General features: G+C 47.5%; 1 protein-coding gene across 1 annotated transcript in view; it reads right to left on the bottom strand.

Moving 5' to 3' along the window:
* Nucleotides 1-15463, bottom strand: part of RBM19 (RNA binding motif protein 19) — a 98858-nt gene that overhangs the window by 34439 nt on the left and 48956 nt on the right. The window lies entirely within an intron of this gene.

The following is a 15463-nucleotide window of genomic DNA, read 5'->3' as shown; positions in this document are numbered from 1 at the left end:
ATATAATCTAATCGCCAAATAGCACTTTAAACCTAGGTGTCCAGGAGCCTTTTCTGTTATTTTCATTTCTATACCACTTCATATTTCAAAGAACAAATCTCAAAGCAGTTTACAACACACTGAAACATCAAAACCATCCAGAATGAAACAAATTCAAGCTTGAAGGAAAATATTTCAGATCCTTCTCTAAGTGACGTTTTGCTTTCCGCAGTCCTGGCACCCAGAGATTCCCATGAAATGTTAGGAAGGACTTTCTAATGGTAAGAGTGGTTAGACAGCGGAACTGACTCCCTCGGAAGGTGGGGATCTCTCCTTCACCGGAGGTTTCTAAACATGGATTGGATGGCCACCTGTCTGTGATTCTTGGGCTGTGATTCCTGCATTGTAGATGGTTGGACTAATAAACTCCTGAGGTCACTTCCAACTCTACAATTCTATGATTCTAATGAAGGGGTCAGCAACATTTTTCAGCCGTGGGCTGGTCCACCATCCCTCAGACCATGTGGTGGGCTGGAGTATATTTTGAAAAAAATATATATGAACGAATTCCTATGCCCCACAAATAACCCAGAGATGCATTTTAAATAAAAGCACACATTCTACTCATGTAAAAACACGCTGATTCCCGAACCGTCCGCTGGCTGGATTTAGAAGGTGATTGGTCTGGTTCTGGCCTTAGGTTGCCAACCCCTGTTCTAATGCATGGACAACCCACCTATCTGCTAAAGCAAGTTCCTTCCTTACAGTGGACGAAGAATGTTGGATATGTGACCCACAGGCTGAAAAAAGCCCCCCCCCAGCCCCATTTTGTAGGGAAGCGAGTTCTTTCTTTGTAGACTTCTAAAGCCCTATCTCAACCTTTTTGAATCCACGGCTCCCTTGACCATCTACATTCTTCCTGTGACACCCCTGTGGGGCTCAGGAGCCCAGCTATGCCTGCAGAGCTGGCAGCCTCTGGCCCGTTTTTGAACACCCTCCCGTGTGGAGCGTTTCCTCGGCCTCCTCTCTTCTCCCCTCTCCTTAGGAGTCCTCTGGGCAGCTGCTGCTGCTGCCCCTGGTCTCTGAGCTGCCCCTGCCCCACAGACAGGTGCCTCCTCATACTGCCCCACAAGGGCCTTAGAAGAGGATGCCCCTAGCTTTAGTGGCCCAACGGAGACTGGCCAAAGGTGAACATGTGGCCAACACCTTATTTTGGGAGGAATCATTGGCAGCAACAGGCGCTGCTTGGCCTGCATGGTGGAAAGGCTCCCCTTCAGCACCGGGCACTCAACTCCCAGGTAGGCCTTGCACACAGCAAGCACAAGAAACGCCAGCACAGTGCCAGCCTGCCTGGCCTCCCACTTGTCTGTCCATTCCCAACAACAAAGACTGGTGGACTGACTGGGCTCCCTCGCCTGCTTGCTTGCTTACTCAGCTCCTGGCAACCAGCACCCCCTGGCCAGCCCCAGACGCACCATTCGCCTGCAGAGCTTGGAGCCAGGGCTGCTGCAACAAACAGCTGTGCAAGCCTTTGGGAGGCAGAGACTTGAGAGGGCATCAGAGGAGGGAGGGGAGGAAAGAGGGGCAGAGGCCAGTGCTGCCCGCAGCACCCCTGGCCATCATTCACGGCACCCCAGGGTGCCACAGCACACTGTTTGAAAACCCCTGCCCTATACGGTCTGGGCCCAAAACTATTGTTTTCAACTGGTTTGTTTTTATTGCTTTGCATTTTGTAATGTGGTTTGTAAATGCTGGGTGCCGCCTTGAGTCCCAACTTGGGAGAAAGGCAAGGTATAAATGCATCAATAGAGCCCAATGAATTATATACGCCTCGCTTTACGATCCAGTGTGTGCATGTGGTGCCGGGGGGGGGGGGCAGCAGCCTACCTGTCCCATAGATTTTAACTGCCCCCCTGCCCCACCTTGAAATTCCACTGTGATGTCCCCCCCCCCAAAGAACTAGTCGCTTCTTCGCCAGGTCTGCTTATCAACACCTATGCACAAATTGGGAACAATGAATATTTAATGTATGGGCTCCAGAATAAGAAGGGAGGGGGGATATTTTTCTCCAGCAACCTCCACGCTAGCGGGGCGGGGTTGGGGGGGGCGGCAGTTGGCTGGGCCAGTGCACCGGCTGGGAATAAACGCGGTAAAGTGCCGTAAACGCTCTCGTGAAATGATAGAAGCTAAATCCGGGGAGTTAACCTGCTGCACTGCCAGCATGACCAGGCATCCATCTGCCGAATTTCCTCGGGATGCGCCGTGTGTAAGTAGGGCATTATGAAGCCTCAAAATGAATCTGCACGTCTCCCTCCTCCTCCGAGCCTCCCCCCTCTCCCTGCCTCCCTTCCTCTTTTCTTTGAAAGCAGCATTAACGAAAACACAAAACAAACTAAAACATGGGAGAGGCGGCGGCGGCCTCGGAGAATCAGCAGCGCTGTCGGGAGGCTAAAGCAGCGGGAACCTTGCGCGTAATCTTCCAGGAGTCAGGGAAGGAAGGAAGTAAACAAGAAGCCGAGGGCCTTTGTTGTTAAGCGGGTCATTGTCGGCTGCAAAGTTGAGACTCCTACAACACCCCTTCGGGCGTTCTGCCAGCATGGAAGGACAGCGCATGATTGACTTCGGAGCCCTTGATAGATCTCTCACCCGCAGTTTCATATGATCTGCCTCTGAAGCCATCTTCGAGTGTGGCAGCACCGAGCCGTTGGAACTCCCTGCCTCTTGACACTTGGTGTACACTCCTTTTTGGCCCCCGTTTAAAACATTTGTCTTACCAGTCTACCAGTCACAGAGAGTGTTTACATATGTTTTAATCTCTCTCTTTTTAGTTTATGGATTATTTTCATTATCCTTTTAATGTTTTTTACGAACTGTGATACCTCGGGTTAAGAACTTAATTCATTCCGGAGGTCCGTTCTTAACCTGAAGCACCACTTTAGCTAATGGAGCCTCCCGCTGCCGCACGATTTCTGTTCTCATCCTGAACCAAAGTTCTTAACCCGAGGTACTATTTCTGGGTTAACGGAGTCTGTAACGTGAAGCGTCTGTAACGTGAAATGTCTGTAACCCGAGGTACCACTGTATCTGTATTTAACTGTTTTTTACTGATAAGGGCCAGTACAGTATACAGTGGAACTTCGGAAGCCGAACGCCTTGGAACTTGAACGTTTCGGCTCCCTAGCGATCGAAAACCGGAAGTGATTTTCAGAAGCCGAATGTCTGGCGTGGCTTCCGATTAGTTACAGGACACTCCTGCAGCCAATCGGAAGCCGCGCCTTGGTTTTCAAACTGTTTCGGGAGTCGAACGGACTCCCAGAATGGATTAAATTTGAAAGTGAAGGTACAACTAGTGCTTAAGCATTTTGGACTAGGACCTGGGAGACCAGGGTTCAAATCTGTACTCTGCCAATGAAGCTCATCGGGTGACCTTGGGCCATTCACTGTCTCTCAACCTAATCTACTCTCTCACAGGGCTGTTGTGGAGAATAACTGATGAGGGAGCGAGGAGGACCATGTATGCCACCTGGACTTCCTGGAGGAAGAAAAGCTAGGATATATATATGGATGGCTCAGCTGGTTAGAGCTTGGTGCCGATAACACCAAGGTTGCAGGCTTGATTCCCATATGGGGCAGATGCATTCCTGCATTGCAGGGGGTTGGACTAGATGATCCTCGGGGTCCCTTCCAACTCTACCATTCTATAATTCACGAAATAAATAAGTAAAATAAAAATAAAATTTAACACCTTTTTTTTTTAACGGAGGTTTTAATACAATGAAGCAGTATATAAATTTTGTTAAATAAGTAACACAGAAACAAATACATTTAAGCTGGCAGTCATCACCCCATCTTGGGGCGGTGAGTTCCAAAAGCTAATTCTGCATCATATAAAGAACCGATTCCCTTTTTCTGCCCCGTATCAAGGGCTCCTAAGTCACACGTGGAGTATTTGACCAGGATGTGAAATGACCCCACGTATGCAGTGATGCAGAAGCAAAGCTTCTTCATACATCAGCTAAATATTGTGGAGGAGAGTATAGATGCTGTGAGCCACAATGGAGGGGGTAGCCAGCACTGCTTTCTGCGGTCCCCCACCCCTACTTACAAGGAAGGGCTGTTGTTTCTTGTCTGAACCACTCTACAATGAAGCTGGTGAGGTTAAGAACCTGGACCCAAACGCTGACAGCTCTCGCTAAACTTTGCCTGCAGAGAAAGAACCTGGGGTTCCTTAGACCCTTAGGCAAGGAGCTGCATTTGGGGGACCCCCCCAAAAAATCCACTTTACTGCATGCCTTTGAGCTGCAATGTGAGAATGACAGGAAGCTTCTCCTGCCTTTGATCTCGCAGAGATAGCGGCAGAGCATCACCGCAAGCATATATGTCATACATCCCACAGTCTGACAGATTATTTTTGTGTGCGCACAAACACACGGGTCTGCACCCCCAGTGGGGGCCAGTTTTGCCAACCCCTAGGCACGCCACTGTCTGAATCAAGCCCTTTCAGATCTCATCCAAGAATGTAGCCACGCTAATCTCTAGTAGCAAAACAGAGAGGCCTCATTCCGACATGCTGACAATTCTCCTCTGCCGCGGCCACAAGATTGTAAGCTTTCACTTCCAACTTGAAGTAACCGGTTTTTGGTGACATCCAAACCAAACCCAGATGTAAACTTATGATTTAGGTTAGTGAAACAAAGACAGCTTCTAAACAACAGTTAACAACCCTGGCTTGTTTCTCCCGGGGTCCACAGAAGGGATTTAATGGGCACATGGCAGAATTTGTTTTATTTTACTTCATCCTAGGTTTTTTTTTGGGGGGGGGGTTTAAGCTGGCAAAAACAATACAAAGACAAGATAATGCTATAAAACTACGCCCAAATTGTCTTCACCTGAGAAGGGAGTACACCGGTAAGACTATAAACTCTCAAAAGGAGTACACAAGTCCTGTAAGTTTGAGCAACATTGCTCTAAATCAGTGTTATAAAACTAACCTCTGATTTGGGTTAGTTAAAAACAGCATCCTCTTGCCCAAAATTCTACTCTTCTGGATGCAAGGGATTTTTCCTTTTTTCCATGGAAGCATGTTCAAATTATGACAGCTCCTGCTTGCAATTTGAAGCGGTACAGTTCTGACCCAAGTCGATGACCTCAGTGAGAACAGGGCTGCAGTTATAACCCGAAAGTATATATGGGGGGAGCGAGGGTTGTATATGAGAGAGAGAGAGAGAGAGAGAGAGAGAGAGAGAGAGAGAGAGAGAGAGAAGGGGGGAGGTTTTTTGGAATCAACTGTTTTCTAGGCAGCCACAGGAAGGAGAGAAGATTCCAGCAGGCTTCCCTACCCACCAAGCCAGGGGGAACAATGGGGTAACCAAGGACTCCTTGTCCAGGGACACCCCCCTCCCTCCCCCACTGTGTTGATAATTAGAATCCATAACATGGCCATTGACATCCCCAAGCTGCGAAAAAAACGGAGGAGAGGGGGGGATGCTTTAATGCCCCCCTTCCTCTCCAAGCCCAAGCAAGCCGCTAACACCTCTCTTTTCCAATTACGATGTTCACCTTTTGAGGAGTGGGAGAAGGCACCAATTACCCTCTCCAGAGCACAATGTACCCTGCCTGTGAAGAATAATTTATGTTTTGATCAACAAGAAGAGTTCTCACGTTCCTAATTTGTTTTGTAGCATGGGATGGGGTTGGGGGTCTGTGCGCACATGAGTAGAAAGGGTGCGCACCGGGGGTGGGTGGGGAGCCTTCCCCCCCCCATGGAACCCAGGAATAATTATGGGCCTCTTGAGCTCTGGCAGCTAAAATGTGCACAAGCCCCTGTTTGTATGCAGATGCGTGGAGGTGGCAACAGGGAGGGGGGTGCGCTTAGATATAGTGTGTGTGTGTGTGTGTGCGCGCGCGCGCTTGCGTGCGTGCGTGCGCGTGTGCAAGACTGGACAGTAATTTGTTAAAGGGTCCTAGCACTGCACATGCAACTCAATGCATTCAACGGCATGCACCACAACAACCCTGTTACAGCAGAGATGCAGTGTGGTGCAATGGCGAGAGCATCGGACTAGAACCAGGGTTCGAATCCCCAGCACTGAAGCTCGCTGGGTGCGACCTTGGGCCAGTCCCTGCCACTCAGCCAAACCTACCTCACAGGGTTGTCATGGGGAATGGAGGAGAGGGAGCTATGTACGCTGTCTTGAGGGATATGAATGCAATAAGCAAATACAGTGGTACCTGGGGTTACATACACTTCAGATTACAGACGCTTCAGGTTACAGACTCTGCTAACCCAGAAATATTGCTTCAGGTTAAGAACTTTGCTTCAGGATGAGAACAGAAATCGTGCTCCGGCGGCACAGCGGCAGCGGGAGGCCCCATTAGCTAAAGTGCTGCTTCAGGTTAAGAACAGTTTCAGGTTAAGAACGGATCTCCAGAACGAATTAAGTACTTAACCTGAGGTACCACTGTAAATAAAATGTGTGAATAATTTGTTTTTTAAAGGCGCGGGATACCTGTATGCGACTTAGAAGGATACAACAACCCCCCAAGGATTTTATCTGTACTGGGGAGGTGTGGGGGAACCTCTTCCAGTCTGAGGGATGTGCTCCTCAGAGGGCAAGCTACCAGACTGCTGCATGCCAGGGGCAAAAGTGGGAGTGGCCAGAGGCAAAAGAGGTGTGTCCTGAAGACCAGAACAGAGAGGAAAGGAGGGTCACATTTGACCGCTGGACCCAAGGTTCTCCTGCACCGCCGACTCATACCTATTAATAGGCATTATCCAATATCCGTTGTGAGAGGCACAACAAGTATGTTGCATTATACAAGGGAAGGCCCTCGGGCCCAGCTAGCCCAGAATGGTTTCTTTTTTTCCTGTTACAGATAGGTAGCCGTGTTGGTCTGCCATAGTCAAAACAAAACAAATTCCTTCCAGTAGCACCTTAAAGACCAACTAAGTCAGTTCTTGGTATGAGCTTTCGTGTGCATGCACACTTCTTCAGATACACATGTATCTGAAGAAGGGTATCTGAAGAAGTGTGCATGCACACGAAAGCTCATACCAAGAACTGACTTAGTTGGTCTTTAAGGTGCTACTGGAAGGAATTTGTTTTCTTTTTTTCCTGACAGGCAAGTGGGTCTGAGGGGAGAGAGAGATTTTGTGCTGGCCACCATAGCTTCTTCCACTTGTCTTGCCCCTAGGAGCCTTTCCTAGACCATGACTTTGAGAAAAGCAGGAACAGCTGGGAAGAGAGGAGTACAGGGGTTATTTTAAAAAATAATAATTTTAAAAGTTGTGTGTCCCTGTTTCTCAAGTTGACCCTTTTACACGGTTTTGTATGCTCTGTTACCACATGCATTGTGACTTGCCATTATTTTATTGATTATTGTTGAATAATTCTTTATTCTGTCAGGTGTAAACTGTTTAATTACTATTATTTGTTGAAATTTAATTTTACTGTTTGCTTTTATATTCTAAGGGACGCGGGTGGCGCTGTGGGTAAAACCTCAGTGCCTAGGACTTGCTGATCGTATGGTCAGCGGTTTGAATCCCTGTGGCGGGGTGAGCTCCCTTCTTTCGGTCCCAGTTCCTGCTCACCTAGCAGTTCGAAAGCACTCCTAAGTGCAAGTAGATAAATAGGTACCGCTTTATAGCGGGAAGGTAAACGGCGTTTCCGTGTGCTGCGCTGGTGCTGGCTCACCAGAGCAGCTTCGTCACGCTGGCCACGTGACCCGGAAGTGTCTCCGGACAGCGCTGGCCCCCGGCCTCTTAAGTGAGATGGGCGCACAACCCTAGAATCGGACATGACTGGCCTATACAGGCAGGGGTACCTTTACCTTTTTACTTTATATTCTAATGGATTATTTAATGTTTCTTTATTTGATATGAGTTGTTTATTTGGTATAGGTTGTTGATTTGATCAAAGCCGTTTTATTTATTTATTTTATGTAAGCTGTTTATTTTATATAAGTTGTTGGTTTTAAAGTAACGTTTTTATTGCGATTTTTTTCCCCATTGGATCAGATCGTTATTGGGTATGTCTCTTTTGCTGTCTCTTTTGTTGTTTCTTCAGCTTCTAAGCCGCCTTGTGTATAGTTTAGAAGATAGAATATAGAAAAAGGGTGTGCAAATCAAAAGCGAAACAAAATGAAATCTGCAAGGTGAGTTGCTCACCCAGTCTTGCAAATGCATGCATCTATTTAACAAAATTGCACTTGACTGCAATAAAGCCTCAAGAGAGATTTACAAGCGCACGCACACAAAATCACCTTTTTTAAAACAACAATAACAACGGGTATTTAAGAACATACAAACATAGGAAGAACTGCTGGATCAGGCCAATGACCCATCTAGTCCAGCATTCTGTTCTTACAGTGGCCAACTAGATGCCCCAATGGGAAACACACAAATGGGACCTGAGTTCCAGAACACTATCACCCACCCTGCAGTTTGCAGGAACTGGTAATTCAGAATAAAAAAAATCCTTCCAGTAGCACCTTAAAGACCAACTGAGTTAGTTCTAGGTATGAGCTTTCGTGTGCATGCACAATTCAGAGGCATTCACTGCCTCCAGCTGTGAAGGAAGAGAAAGGGCATAAGGAATGTTATGGCCTCTTCCTCTAGGGATACAGTAGTACCTTGGGTTACATACGCTTCAGGTTACATACGCTTCAGGTTACAGACTCCACTAACCCAGAAATAGTACCTCGGGTTAAGAACTTTGCTTCAGGATGAGAACAGAAATAGTGCGGTGGCGGCGCTGCGGCAGCGGGAGGCCCCATTAGCTAAAGTGGTCTTCAGGTTAAGAACAGTTTCAGGTTAAGAACGGACCTCCGGAACGAATTAAGTACTTGACCTGAGGTACCACTGTATATCCAACCACACAGTTTTATTGCAGTCCATAAACCCAAAATACATGGATATATATGTCCAACCTTCTCTTAAAACCACCCAAGTTGGTGGCCATCACTGCCTCCTGTGAGAGTGGCAGAGTTTAAACTATGCGCTGGCATGAAGAAATACCGTATTTTTTGCTCTATAAGACTCACTTTTTCCCTCCTAAAAGGTAAGGGGAAATGTGTGTGCGTCTTATGGAGCGAATGTAGGCTGCGCAGCTATCCCAGAAGCCAGAACAGCAAGAGGGATTGCTATTTCACTGCGCAGCGATCCCTCTTGCTGTTCTGGCTTCTGAGATTCATTTTTTTCCCTTGTTTTCCTCCTCCAAAAACTAGGTGCGTCTTGTGGTCTGGTGCGTCTTATAGAGCAAGAAATACGGTGCTTTTCTTTTTGCTCTCTCTCTCACACACACACATAACCCCACACCTTCATTGGATGGCCCAACAACCCACGGCTGCTGTGGCTGCACCTTGTTCTCCAATCTCCCTTCTTCTGCATCTACCATCTTCCAAAAAGACAACCCAAAGCAAGAACAACAGGATGGAGCCAGGGAGGGGGAAAGAAAGTTTCCAGCCAGCTCTGGAGGATTTAAAAGGCATTCCAGGAGTCACAGATGGCAAACGAGCCATTGGAACAGATTTGCTCAGCAATTCCACTTCCCCAACCTGCCCACCTCCTCCCCCCTCCTCCCCCCGCAGTCTCCGTGGCACATTTTGCTTTCACAACAGCGTGCATGGGACTTCACAAGTAAAAAACAACAACAACAGAAAAAAGCAGAAATGAAAAGAACAAACACATTCCGACGACACCGAACGCTTCCCTCCATAAATCTTTATTATTAACCTGATTATCTGCAAAGCATTCTCTTCCGATGTGGCACAGAAGAACAAGCTGGTTTTTTCCACAACGGGAAGAAGCAGCCCGTTCAAATTGTGTGTGTGTCTGTGTGTGTGTGTGTGTGTGTGTGTGTGTCTTCAAGCTTAGCAAAGGATGGTGGGAGCTGCCTTGGGAAGGGTCTTAAATAGGCTCCCTCCTCAATCACACCCTCCCAAACCAGCCAAGGCTTTCCCTGAAGGCAGTGGCAGGGCAGCTGCAAGTTGCCACTTTAAAACCCAGTGTGGCAAAGTGGTTAGAGTGCTGGACTGGGACCTGGGGGACCAGGGTTCGAATACCAACTCAGCCCTGAAGCTCACCGGGTAGGTGAAATTGGGCCAGTTATTTCCTCTCAGCCTAACCTACCTTACAGGGTTGTTGTGAGGATGAACTAGGGGGGGGGGGGTAAGCATGTACACCACATTGAGCTCTTTGGTGGAAAAGGTGGGATATAAATGCAACAAACAAACAAACAAACAAACAAACAAAAACATTTACAAACCACTTAAAAATCTTAAAAGCACTTTAAAAAATAGAATACGGTTGCTGGTGCCAAGTCATTTGGCTTGTTCTTACAGCGGCCAACTAGATGCCCCAATGGGAAACACACAAATGGGACCTGAGTTCCAGAACACTATCACCCACCCTGCAGTTTGCAGGAACTGGTAATTCAGAGGCATTCACTGCCTCCAGCTGTGAAGGAAGAGAAAGGGCATCAGGAATAATAGCTGTTATGGCCTCTTCCTCTATGGATATATCCATATTGCAGTCCAACTGGCTTGGCACCAGCAGCCGTATTCTATTTACTTACTTATTCACTCACTCATTCATTCATTCCTGCAGGGATAGCTCCGTCGGCAGGGCATGAGACTCTTCATCTAAGGGTCGTGGGTTTGAACCCCATATTGGGCCAAAGATTCCTGCATTGCAGAGGGTTGGACTAGATGACCCTTGGGGTCCCTTCCAACTCTACCATTCGTTCATTTGTTTCTTTGTTTGCAGATTTAACAAAATAAGACATGGAAATAAAGATTATTAATAATAAAAAATGAATAATACTAATAGTGACCAAACCCCACCCCCAAACTCACCACCCATTTATATTACAGCTACAGATAGTCTTGGTACATGCATTGTAAGGTCAAGTTAATATAAGCCCTCTGTACGTCCTATAGGTGATTCACACGGAGCTGATGTCTACATGAAATTTGTTTAGACACAGCCTGGGCAGCGAGATCCTGAGACTGTGCTAAGTCTCTGTTTGAGAGGCCTACGAGATTGGAGGGATTAGAGCAGAAATGCAGAGTTAATGTTAGTTTTCCAGAAGGGAGAAAAATAAAGATATTGTGGCGATGCTGAGAATTAAATACAGTGGTACCTCAGGTTACATACGCTTCAGATTACAGACTCCGCTAACCCAGAAATAGGACCTTGGGTTAAGAACTTTGCTTCAGGATGAGAACAGAAATTGTGCTTTGGCGGCACGGCGGCAGCAGGAGGCCCCATTAGCTAAAGTGGTGCTTCAGGTTAAGAACAGTTTCAGGTTAAGAACAGACCTCCGGAACAAATTACAGTGCTACCTCAGGTTACATACGCTTCAGGTTACAGACTCCGCTAACCCAGAAATAGTACCTCGGGTTAAGATCTTTGCTTCAGGATGAGAACAGAAATCGTGCTCTGGCGGCACGGCGGCAGTGGGAGGCCCCAATAGTGGTGCTTCAAGTTAAGAACAGTTTCAGGTTAAGAACGGACCTCCGGAACCAATTAAGTACTTAACCCAAGGTACCACTGTAAGTTCTTAACCCGAAGTACCACTGTACTGGCTTTAAAAAAGCAAAAAGAAAAGAAAAGACTCCTTTATTTCAAACAAAGCCCAGGGAAAAGCAAGTTTCGGTTCTACGGCTGGCAGAGGCTTTGTGGGCCTGGATGAGCCGTGAATCGCAATCCTGCAGCCCCACCCACTCCCTGTCCCTGGCGTGGGGGTGAAGATGGGCTTCATTTCTGCAAAATGCATCCCATTGCCACAAAATCTCTCTCGTTTTTAACCACTGCAAAACAGCACCACCCGCCCCTCTGCAAACTATCTTTAAACATCTCTGCTTTGCACCAATTGGACGATTAGAGAGGGATAATAGCTGCTTTTCTCCATCCTATCTCATCCCTGTCTTCTCAGAAGGAAGGAATGAGTGTTCCGCCCAATAGGGCGAGCTTTTTTCCTCTGCCAAGGTTCCCATCCACGGTCAGTACCAGCCCCTTGGCGTAAGACGGTTAAATGAAACATGCAAGGCAGAAAATGCTCTCTCTCCCTACCCCTCAAAAAAGGCCCCCTCCCCTCCCCGCCATCCCACCCTTCGCTCTTCAGATGACTCCAGTTCAGCTAATCCCATTACAAGAAAATAACGTGGATAATTCAAGCTAATGAAATCATTACAAGGATGCAGGCAGCCAGAGGTGGACATTGAGAGCTAATTTAAACACTCTTTCTCCACACAGGAAATATCTGTAGGTGGAGGAGAAAGGAAGAAGGAGGGGAGGGGGAACCCCCTAAAAAAAGGCAGCCCTCCTCTCTCATTATTGCAGAGATCTGGGCAGCAAATTCAAGGGGAAATGGTCTGAACCATTTCTCTCCCCCCCCCCCTTCCCCATATTACTATGATCACAGTCATCAATAACGTCTCCTTGGTAACCTCGGGAGGGGGGGAATAATGAATGAACGATGTGCAAAAAGGAAAGGATGGGAATATACCTCCTGACACGCTACAGCAAGCCTGTTCCCTGTCTGCAGGAGGAAAGAGCGGAAGCTTTTCGACACATCCAAACATAAGAACTGAAGAGGAGGCTGCTGGATCAGGCCAGGGGCCCATCTTAGTCCAGCATCCTGCTCTCACAGGGGCCAGAGCCAGATGCCTGAAGGGAGACCGCAAGCAGAAACTGAGATTCAGAAGCGCTGCTGCCCAATTGCACAGGCAGAGCATAGCCCATCATTGCCAAAAGCCATCGACAGCCTCATCCTTCATGAATTTCTCCCGTCCTCTTTTAAAGTCAGCCAGGTTGGCAGCCGTCACTGCCTCCTGCAGAAGGGAGTTCCGCAGTTTAACGAGGCGCAGAGTGAAGAAGTCCGTCTTCAATCTTCCAGCGTTTGGCTTCAATGGATGCCCACGAGTTCTCATGTTGGGAGAGGGAGAAAAACCTTTCTCTATCTACTCTCTCCGTGCCATGCATGGTTATATAGTCAGGCATAGGCAAACTCAGCCCTCCAGATGTTTTGAGACTACAATTCCCATCATCCCTGACCACTGGTCCTGTTAGCTAGGGATGATGGGAGTTGTAGTTCCAAAACATCTGGAGGGCCGAGTTTGCCTATGCCTGATCTAAGTCCACTGAAATCTGCAGCAGAAGCCTTCTCAGATGGATGGATGCACAGTGGTTTATGATGAACATGCAGCTCTCATCCATCTGCAACTACTAACATAGGAAGCTGCCTTATATTGAGTTAGGCCCGTGGCTTATGTGGTTCAGTATCGTCTACACTGACTTGCAGCAGCTCTCCAGGGTTTCCAGGGGAGATGCTCTTTCCGTCCTACATGGAGATGCTGGAGATTGAACCCAGGACCTTTGGCATGTGAAGCTGATGCCCTCTCACTGGGCTACAGCCCTTCTCTGAGAGTGGCTGGATCTCACAGTGGTTGTGGCTGGGTTTTCCTGGTGTGGGTTTGAGTGTAAGATGACTCTGATGTTATCCCCTCTACCCTTGAAATGTTACAGATGCTACCAGTTCTGCCAGACAGGATGCAGGAATGAACCAGAGGAAGTGCTATTAAAATGCACTGAGTATAGCATTTCAAGAATCTCAACTTTTAATTTAAAACAAAATACAAAAAAACCAAGATGCTAGTCCTTATCACTGAGAAGATATTCTGGAATGTACAGAACAGTCTGCTTTACAAACCTCAAACTGGAAGGAACAAGCCCTTGTGAAGCAGTTCTCAAACAGCTGCCTCGGAAAAAGGCGTGGAACAACAACAACAACAACAAGCCCACTGGTTTGCAAGATATCCCTTTAAAAATTTGAATAAAGTTTCGTCGTGTCAGAAAATAGCAGAACTCTGAAGAGTTGGGGAATTTAAGTTATCTAAATCCACCCAGCTTGCACATTGCATATTGCCAATGAATCCAGGATGAAAGTGTATTGAATAAATAAAATCTGTGCATTCTAGGTATGTGGTTATTTTGCAAATCCTTTAATGCTTTTCTGCTCTCAGAATTCCCACCCACCCCATTCCACCAAGCTGCAGCGCTGGCAGTAACAAGATGCCAGACAGAGAAACCAGCACCATTTGGTTCCTCCAGTGTTTGAAACTCCCATTGTTCTAGGCGAATTTTGCGACAGGGAATTTCATCAGCGCATGCAGGTTCTGAGCTCTGGGCGCAGTACTGCGCCTAAGATTTCAGATTAAGACTGCAAAGTGGAAAGAAAGGAGGACCTTTTTCTGCCTCCCCACTTCCAGCTACTCTCTGAAGACTGGAGAAGAGACCCTCTTAAGAATATCAGGGGCGTGGGCAAGGGAAGGACTAGACCATGTGAAAAATGAACATAATATTTCAGCTGCAGTTCATTCATTTTCAGCTTTGTATTCTCGTTATTAAAAAAGCGTGCCTAGATATTCCGTTGTTGCGCCCATAACCTAGGTTTAATGTGCCATTTAGCTCCTAGCTTTCATACTCAGTTTCTAACACTGGTCTCCTCCTCTCTTTGAACTGTTTCTATTCCAGCTGGTTATACAAGAACCTTGCACCTAAGAATTAGTGCCCATGCTTAATTTTTCCTCCTCCCTCCAAACCCGTTTTCGTCTTCTGCCAACCTGAGGGGAGGGACTGCCTTGCTAATGAAGCTTCGGAGTTAACAATGCTTTAAATAAATGTACCGTATTTTTCGCCCTATAGGACGCACCGGCCCGTAGGATGCACCTAGTTTTTTGGGGGGGAAATAAAGGGGGGGGAATTTATCCCCCCCCCCAGCTGCGGGAACTTCCGCAGGGCTTCCTAGGCTGCGGGTATCTGCCTGAAGCGCGGGGTGCTCTGCTTCAGTTCGCCCCACGCTCCGGGCAAGCAGGCTGCTATCCACAGCCTAGGGAATACTGTGGGAACTCCCGCGGGCTCCCCAGGCTTACAGATAGCTTCCTGAAGCCTGGAGAGAGAGAGGGGTCGGTGTGCACCGACCCCTCTCGCTCTCCAAGCTTCAGCGAAAGCTTGCATTCGCCCCATAGGATGCACACACATTTCCCCTTCATTTTTGGAGGGGGAAAAGTGCGTCCTATAGGGCGAAAAATACGGTAATTCAGTTTCTTTAAATGGTGCAAACTATTTAAACCTTTCACCCTCAGAGTTGGGGATTCATACCCACTTGTCCCTTGATCTGTTATCAGACCCTAACTCCCATCATTCCTGATGGGCCATGTTGTGCTGGGGAAGATGGGAGTTAGCTGTCTGCCTTGTAAGAAGCTCTTCTGTGTCAGTTGATAAAAACATGGCGTTGATAACGCCAAAGTTGCAGGTTCGATCCCCAAAAGAGACAGCGGCATATTCTTGCTTTGCAGGGGGTTGAACTAATATCAGGGGTCAGCAAACTTTTTCAGCAGGGGGCCGGACCACTGTCCCTCAGACCTTGTGGGGGGGGCAGACTATTTATTTTTTTGGGGGGGAAATGAACGAATTCCTATG

The sequence above is a fragment of the Podarcis erhardii genome (genome assembly GCF_964252035.2).
Source record: "Podarcis erhardii genome assembly, chromosome: 15".
In the NCBI taxonomy this organism is placed as follows: domain Eukaryota; kingdom Metazoa; phylum Chordata; class Lepidosauria; order Squamata; family Lacertidae; genus Podarcis; species Podarcis erhardii.
Note: the sequence above shows the minus strand (reverse complement) of the source record. Positions and strands in the feature narration are given on the sequence as shown.